The sequence below is a fragment of the Oratosquilla oratoria genome, chromosome 1 (assembly GCF_046742065.1).
Source record: "Oratosquilla oratoria isolate Oo_2021 chromosome 1, ASM4674206v1, whole genome shotgun sequence".
Lineage (NCBI taxonomy): Eukaryota > Metazoa > Arthropoda > Malacostraca > Stomatopoda > Squillidae > Oratosquilla > Oratosquilla oratoria.
Window position 1 is genome coordinate 50303192 of NC_134777.1, and position 9761 is coordinate 50312952.

Consider the following 9761-nt stretch of genomic DNA (forward strand, 5'->3'; position numbering starts at 1 on the left):
CAGAGAGAAAAAAGGTGATATGATTACAGTATTCAGGTAACTAAAGATTGCATTGACAGAAGATATCTCCTGATTAAAGATGGAAGGGTGATCAGAGGTCATGGGAGCAGATTAAGAAAGACCACATGTCAAAAGGATGTGAAGAAATACAGTTTTCCATATAGATGCATAAACGCTTGGAATAGCTTAAGCTCAAACAATACACGAGTTCAAACCTAGATATGATAATTGGAAATCAAGGATATACCGTAGATTATGTTGGAATCGTACATTAATTTGAAGCTAAGTATGATTAAAAAAACAAAAACAAAAAAAAACAAAAACAAAAAAAACATAGGAGACAGGACCCAACGAGCGTTGATCTCTCTTTTCCAGTATACTACAATTAGGTAAGCACACACACACACACACACACACACACACACACACACACACACACACACACACACACACACACACACACACACACACACACACACACACAACGACACGGACTGCATGACGAACGCTCTGAAGAAAAGTGCACACACACACCAACGCACGTGCCTTATTTGTATTTGCAAGGTGGCGGAATTGCTCGTGAACGCGCCTGGGAAAGTAAGGAAAGAAGAGGGGGAGATTACTGGGGAAATGGGAAGGTAATCGAGGATGTGAGGACCTTGGCCCAGGCAGGGGCGGAGATCAACATGGGTTTGTCTCCTTTCACATGTACCCCTGTTCAAACTAAAATAGTGAGTAGGTAACGGGATGTATAGTCAAGGAGAAAACATCTGTGAACCTTGCTGTCCCGGTGTGAGGTGTGTAAAGAGTGGTCGGGGGGGACACTACCAAAAATCGGCAAATAAGACTCTGAGCTCCTTGCTCGAGAGTTGATAAGGTGTCTGGCCTTGGGTCTCGAACGTAAGAGGCTGCAGCAGATCCGAGATCCCAAAGAGGTGAAAGACACACACACTCACACAGCTACACACACAACTACACACATACAGAAGTAGCACACACTAAAAAGACAGTTAGGAATTGTAAAGGAGGATAGATGATGAATATTGAAGAAGAATAGTATATTATAAAACAGTGAGAAATATAGCTTATATATATCATATATATAGAGAATAACTCATATGTATATATACATAATATATTCATTCACTGACATAGTCAAATACAAATTTACATTGAAAGAACATATATGAAGACTTAGTATATAAAGTGTGTGTGAACAGACAGAAGAGAATGTAGTAAGAGAATGTAGCTGTGAATGTGTGTGAAATGTGTGTGTAGTGTGTGAATGGAAGAGATTCACCCAGATTAGACCTTGGGATCACGGATGTGGAAGGAGGTCCTGAAAGACAGCTATTTCCCTCTCAAAAATTAGAGCTCAGGAAGATGAACCATATATGAATGATCTGTGTTCAGACTCGGAAAATATAGTACAGATAAGCGCGCTGCGCGGGTGTGTGTGTGTGTGTGTGTGTGTGTAAATTGTGTGTGTGTTGGCATGTGTTCAACGGTGCTGTGTTTGTTCTATCCAAGAACAGTGAAACTAGCAACAAATGTATCAATATAAGTGTTGTGTGTGAGTGTGTGTGTGTTATTGAGACATGATGGCGGGCCATCATGGGCAGAAAAGCAGAAAAGAATAGACAGCTAAGCAAAAAACTTCGCAGGAAAACGTTTTTCTCAAAGAAAGAGATTCTAAGGTTAGAGGACGAGGTGAAAATAAAGCATAGGTGACATTTAGATTCAAAAAAAAACTTCAAAAGGGAAACAGAAACACAATGGAAGTGGCAGAAATACTCATGGTCTTACACAAATATAGATGGTTGATAACAGGATTGATTAGAACCTGAATGATTTAGGGGACTCCAGAACCTTTCATAATGGAATTCTGTTTCCTTTGTATTTGTCTACTTAAACAGTGGTAAACATGATACAAACACATTTATTGGCTTAGAAACAGAGAACAAAACAAGGGGGTGGAGTTATGTTCTCTGACAAAGAAGGATATAATCAGAAAGGTGTCCCTTCCTGTCATATGATTCAGTAGAGAGCGTTTATCTCCAGTGGGTGACCGAGATAAAAGTGCGAAAATTTGTGATCAACAATGTTTGTTCTCCCGAAAACAGCATCATGCATTGTACTCCACTATGTTAGAGGACACAAAGTCTTTCTCAGACGGAGGAGAATAGTTTTTATGATCGGGCGACTTTAATTATTGCACAAGAAATCTGCTGGGAAGAAATGACAGTAAAGAAGTGGTGACTGAACCATCTGAAAAGGGGAAATTCTCTTTGAGATGATATTACTGATCCCAATGACACATGACAACAAGAAAATACTTCGTTTTCAGTGAAGAAAGAAACCATCTTACGTAGGCTATGACTTAATAATTACTCTGAACCTAACTGAATAGTGGACCATATATTGAATGTACTTACACACAATAGGTAAAAGTGACCATATGATTTCGAACTGGGAACTTAATGAAGAAATAATATATGAAAAGAAATGAACATATATATAAAAGGAAGATATGATATATGAAAAAAAGACAAACTTTGCTGGATAGAGGAAGAATTCTTCAAGCAAAAGATGGGAAGAAATTTATTGCAAAAGAAGAAATTCGTTTCGACTGAGAAATCGGAATATTTCTTCTGTGACAGTAAGCTGTCTACAAATTGCTCGAAAAGTATGTCCCAAGACAATTAAACAAAGAAAAAGAATTGGAAACTAGCTGGTACAGGTCAAAAGCTGCTGTTAGGGAGTTTGACAAACTCCCAAACCCAGGACCGGATGGAAAAAAGACCAGAATGACCTCCCAATGGAAAATATTAAAAGTTGTTATAGAAATGAATATGTACAAAAGTGCATAGAAGTTTTCAAATACTGAAAAAGATGTTATAAGAAATAGGTGTAAAGCTTCAACCAAAACTATTCTACAGGCTCTCTTTTTCATGTAAACAATGCAAACTGACGACATCAGACTTGGAGCAAATTAAGACAAGGGGACTTGTCATTGTGCTGACGAGTATAGTTGGCATAATTGTGTGAACAAACATTAAATCCCATATGTGTTACAAGGGCAAAAATAATCAACGCCTCGAAGAGACACTCACCGTAGTGGAAGATGGTGCCCCCCTGCTGCATGAATGCGGTGAATGTTAACGAGGACATTCTTGGGTAGTATTTTTTTTACTGTCATCAACCCCAAATCGCATCCCAGTGAACATTCGCAAACCGCATTCCATGAAAGCAGGAATGCAACTGGGCAGACAAAATAACATACGGCGATAATAACAGTTCCTTAAAAGAAGGCAGTTCCAGAAGCATCTAGCCGAAAAAAAGAGGGGACATGAGGTACCCACAGTAAGGAGGAGAATAAAGAAGACTCGTTCAGCAACTTATAGACAAGTCTGGACGTTTTCCTAACAAAACTGGAATGTGGTCGAAAGAAATTCTGCAAAAGTACGATGTAAAAAGAGACAGGAAAAAAACAACTGTACTGAAGCCAAGCCTATATTAACACGTTCAGACAAGGACCAGTGATAGGGAAATGTTCCGTATGTTTTTCTATTCGAAGGCAAACAAAGATTATAATAATTACAGATGCGATGGGAAGCATTGTACCTTTCTAGGTACGGAAAAAAAGCTTTTGACCCCAAAGTAGCCAGCGGGATAAGAAGTTGCTTAAGAAATTAGTTTCCAATTTTCGAGTGTATAATTGCTAAATAGGTTCGAGCTATTTGCAAGAAACTTACTGAAGAAGACCGAGTGCCGGTCGAATAAGAGATAAACAAAATGGAAATGAAGTTCCAGTCCATCTTCGCTTGTTCATTACCTCCACCCAACACCATCTCTCAAAATCTCCATTCATTGTTATGTATATACATATTAATGCATATGTGCATGTTTAGTTATTACTCGTGAAAGCAAATGAGCTTCTTTGCAGCTGGAGTTGCATTAAGTACTACCTTTCCGTGAAAGAGTGAAAAGCTGAAGAAGATTTATTAAATCAACTACCGAGAGATCTAGCCATATGTACATAGACATGGGACTAGGAAGTCAGGGAAAATAAGTATAAACAACAGACAAAAGTGTAGTATAATGGAATTTGGAAAAACACGCAAAAATCCCAGAAGACACATCCGAGGATAACCTTGAGTAGAAGGAATAAAAAGACATTATAAAGGTGAGACGCCATCTTGGTGGGCGTCAGCTATGTCACCTCTCTGATAAATAGATTTGGAGTGTCCCTTTATAATATACTAAGAACAAAGGTGCACCCCATTTACAATACACTGGATTAAGAAAGGGCTGAGGAAATCCTCGTCGAGTTTGAAAAAAAGACCAAACTATGAGAGAAAGATGCGATCTCGGGTCATCCAACCTCGGCAGAATCACTGTATAATATCTTGAAAGAATTAATTAGAGCATCTATTTCTTTTAAAACTGGCACCAACACTCTCAAAACCTATCATATAGGAATTGACTACAAAAACTTAAAGGTTGCCGAACATCTAAGAGCAAAGATAAGAGAATTGTAGATTTAATGATAGCCAAGTACCAGAAGGATGAAATGCTACATAATTACTGAGAGAGAAGAATTTTTTATTCATTACATGTAAATACCAAGAGGAAACTAATTTATTGATAAAAAAAGACAACTATACCACCAAACAATTTATTTGTTTATCTTTATTATTCCCTCACAGAGCAATTTAACAGTTTTAACAAGTTAGAATGAAAAGTGGTGTGTGCAAAAACAATCACATGAATTTAAAACACAAGTTAGATACAAAGAGATTATTAAGGGACGGAGCATGCTGACAGGAGACCTTCCCCTTCCCGTAAAATAACTAGGTCGGAAGTTAAACAACTAGGTAAATACACACACACACACACAACACACAAACACACACACACACACACACACAAATGAACACACACACCACAAAACAACAACACACTCACACACACACACACACGCACTAATTAAATAAAATAATGATATAACATAACAAGGTCACATACACACACACATACCCGGTAAATAGTATATATATATATATAGATGTAACTAAATAAAGATAATAATATTTGTATATATCAATGTAATATATACAAGACAATATAATATAGACATATATATACTAACAGAACATATATAAAAATAACTATAAAATAAATCGCAGGCTTATACAGCATCTTACTTAGGGTGTGTGTTATTATAAACAATTGTGTGTGTGTGTGTGTGTGTGTGTGTCATCTGCAGTGAGTTTATTCCACATGGTCATTAACTACACGGTTTTTGGAGTCGTGATCGTTCATATTCTACCCTTGGTACTCCCCGAAAGAGAGCTCAGAAGCTCATATCTATTAACATCCTGGTGTGTTTGTGTGTGTGTGGTGTGTTGTGTGTGTGTTCTCATTGTGTAAAAAATGTGTGTTTGTTTGTGGTGTGTTAATTCCCTTTAGAATCTTAAAGGTGTGTATCAAGTGTGTGTGTGTGTCGCTGTGTGTCCGCAGAATAACGATGGTAAAGAAATAAACAGTTGTGTGTGAGTGTGTGGTGTGAGTGTGTGTGTGTTATTGAATAAAGACATGAAAAAAAAGGCGGGCCATCATGGAAATAGACCCACGGGACATCAGGGCACGGGACAAAGAGCAGTGGGACAGGTAAGAGCGGGGACACCGAGATGCCCATGAAGAAGTTTTCCATCACCATTAGTAGACGACCTTCCAGTGAACCTCCCCCCCCCCCTCCCGTACCTACGACGATGTCACATTCATAGACCTTACTCATGTCTTTTATTGTAATGTTTTTTAACTTAGTCTGAAGATAGGTTAGACCTCAATTGTCCTTTTAAAATCATTTTTTACGTCACTGTTTTCCTGCTCATCACTAAACATTGCCTACGCGATGAAAACTAAGTCATTCATTTATGAATTTATTTGCTTAGAGACTTGAACAAAACATGCATGCATATATATATAAAAGTGTCCCCTTCCATGTCACTGTGATTCAGAACCCATCAGTCCCAGGGAATGCCCCATGTGCTATTTGAGTCTGTTTGTTTCCTTAAGCAAACCGCATCTTCATCATTTCGTAATCAGCTATAGCCCTCTTTCAGAGAGGTACTTTTAATACGATACTGGTGTATAGCGAAGCGAAAGACTGAGTTACATCTTTCTAAAGTTGTTCTGTTTATTACGACTGTAGGTTCTTCGTAGTATTTACTCTCGTTTTCACAATGTGCTACAACATCTTGACTACGTGTTATATATTTTCTATATATTATTCGCATATATTCATGTATAAATATCATACCATCACATGTATATATATATTTAAAACATATATATAATATGTGTGTAATATATATATATATATATATATATATAAAATATATATATATATACTATGAGAGTGTGGATAGAGGAAGAACAAGCAAAGAATCTGGAAACACGTGAATAAAGCTTATATTTTCGATCGAAACCTGCGGTCTTCTTCAGTCAAAGCTACAAATAGCTCGAACGTTTAACAATTAAACACTCTATTTAAAACACGGAAACATTTCAAACCGTCCCAGGTACATCACCCATTTGTACAGCCCATAAATTTGTTTGCTACCATCGATAAACATACGAATTTTCCCCAATCACCTGGTATTTTCAGCATGTGTTAAATAAGGCAGCTTCGATTGTTTTACAAATATTTTTAAAAATAGCAAACCCTCGACCCCATCCCAGTGGGGGCCAAAAGTGATAATAATAATAATGAATAATAATATTGGATAATAATAATATAATAATCATGTCCCTAATATGCTCCGCCTAGGCACTTCTCAACGCCTCGATTTGAATAAAAATAAGTATGTACGAGGTGCATTAATAATAATAATAAATAAAGTCACCGAGGACATAAATATTTTTTTCTTTTCTTATTTTTTTTTTACTACCCTTTCTATTTTTGTTTATTTGTAAGTAACATTCACCGTATTCTATGGCTTAAGTTACCTCTCCATAACTACGGTGAGTCCAGGTCCGAGGCATTGAGAAGCGTCTTAGCTGTACTTTGTGAGGGACTAATGAGTACACCAAAAATGTCATCGCACTCCTTCAGGTCACGCTGAAAAACGTTCTGGACGTTTTCCGTCACTAGGAATGTCCTCGTGGTTCTGCATACGAACCAAAAAAAAAAAAAAAAAAAAAAGGAAAAAAAAAAAATAATTAACACGTTTATAGTAAATACCATATATAGGGAAAGTTCCGTACTGTTTATATCGAAAGTAAGCAAACAACATTTTTAGGGATAAAAACTTTTTCAGTTGGGAAGCAATTTACCTGTAGTGGCAAACGGATGGGAACTTTCCCTGCCTAAAACAGCGGGATTACCTTTCCTAGTTTTCCCAACTTAAATTGTAAAAATTAAAGGTTTCCCGCACCTAAGGAGATTTTGTAGACAACTTTTAGGCTGAAACGTATAAACAATAAAGGAGTTCCAGTCCATCTTTCGCTATTTATTTGCACCCAATTGAATATACCACCCACACACTTCATTATAAGTAATTTTTTTTTAAATAAGTGAGTTTAGTATTCACTGTGGTCTTGGATAACGCTGGGATGTTGAGATATTAATGTCAGTACCTTTGCAAATGATGCTGAAAGCTCTTCCATCAAGCTTTCAACCAAAGAATTAGCCTATTGGTAAATAGACAACTAAATGAGCAGGGAAATAAGTATACAAACAGACAAAATTCTTACCGTATAAGTTCTTTTGCTTTATCTAACAGTGGGTGGAAAAGACTCAATATCCAGGATAACCCTTATGACATTCCCAAAGGTGAGACGCCATCTTGGTGGGCGCGGGAGCATGCATCTCATTATGTCATCTAAATAGTACAGGCTGATTTAATCACTGGAGAACCCATTCCTTCCTCGTCGTTGTCAACTATGAGAGAAAGATGCGACTCGTATCCAACCGGCAGAATCACTCTCTAATATCTGAAGAATTAATTAGAGAAAAAAAAAAAGCAATATTCCAAAAGGAGATATTGCCTTGTGACATCTTTTATGCTGTAACACTATGAATTGCCGAATCAACTGCCGCCATTTCAACATGTGAGGTCGTTTAATGGAACAAGAGTACCATGGTGGTAAATGCTACATATACGCTTTTTATTTTTATTCATTTATTTGTAAATGTATAAATCTATTTATTGATTTGCCTAACTTTACCACCAAACAGGGTATTTGTTATCGTTTGGTGTCATTTTCTATACAATTTTTTTAACCCCCAATTTATCTATTCATCATGAGCTTGCCAAACACACATCATACACAATGAAGGATTAAGAGGAGCATGCTGAACAGAGACCTTGTTGGGTCCCGTGACTAGTTTTAAAAAAGGAAAAAAAAAGTGATAATAATGATAAATGAATAAACAAATAAATGAAAATTATAATAATATAAACAATAATAAATAGTCTACCATAACTGATATCCAATCCATAAAGTTTAAAAACCCAAGAAATATCAAAATTACCTATTAGACAAATAAATGCTTTCTCATAATATAATGCCTGCCTCCCACAATAACAATCAATAACAGACAAATAATTAACAAACAATCCTGATAACACACCACCTGATAAATCACCAATTACAGCATCCCTCCGTTCATCTCCTATATCCTTAAACGAATTAAAAGCCCTCCCATGAACTACATTCCCACTGTACACTCAGTGCAAAACTGATCCATTCAGAAACTACACGGTTGGCGAACGTTTGTCCCCTTTTCCGTTGTAAAATGGAAATCTACTTCCTGACAGTTTTGAGACCATTACTTCGTCGGATTCTACCCTTCCATGTGACACACATTAAAGAACTTTGTTGTCCACTCTACCCTTTACCGTACCTCCTTCTCCAGAACCTGCATGACACCCTCCAGCTCTCCGCTTACCTGCTAATAACGATGGAAATAAAGAAATAAACAGTATCAATAAATAAACGTTCAAGTAAAAAGATAATAAAGAAAAAGAAAAAAGGAAATAGACCCACGACTCAAGCCATCATTATTTCTTAGCGCCAGTGGACAGGTAACCAGTCGGGGTAGTCTCCCCTGTCCTCCATCACCATTATCAGCAACTCTAGTGCGACCTTCCCAGTGAACCTCTTCCCCTTACTCGCCCTTCTCTTCTGTGTACACACGAACCTGTCAAACATCGCCTTTTACCTTTTTTCTATTTCGCTATCCTTCTTATACTCCTGAGTTCTACATTAGAATTTTCTTTTTGTTTCATTTATCGATCACTTGTGAATTAGCTTTCTCTTTTCTTTTTACGAATGACGATAACCTATGCCCAAGACTGTATAGACGCATTATATATCATACATGCAAAACCATATATATATGTACATATATATTTAGCCCTCCCTATATATACATATATACATAAATATATATGTATAATATATCACCGAAGAACCCACCCCCCATATATAAAATGAAAATATTAGAAAGAAAGTATAACATGTCTATATTTGTAATTGCTATAGCCCTCTTCACACACACTGAAACGCACACACACACACACACACACACACATACACACACACACACAGACACACACATTCACGACAGTAGCTTCGTGTTTTAATATATATATATGTGCTACAACTATATTGATATATATGCATATATATATAAATGCATATATAAATGCATATATATATGTATACTATATATATATATAAATATATAT

The 9761-nt window shown here is 36.7% G+C and overlaps 1 protein-coding gene across 1 annotated transcript in view; it reads right to left on the reverse strand.

The window, feature by feature from the left end:
- The window catches only part of LOC143041175 (sushi, von Willebrand factor type A, EGF and pentraxin domain-containing protein 1-like), a 26956-nt gene extending 19187 nt beyond the window's left edge, over positions 1 to 7769 (reverse strand). Inside the window, exon 1 of the mRNA XM_076213279.1 lies at positions 7762 to 7769. The gene's annotated coding sequence lies outside the window, so the exon portion shown is untranslated. The remainder of the gene's footprint in view (positions 1 to 7761) is intronic.
- Between the last annotated feature and the right edge of the window lie 1992 nt (positions 7770 to 9761).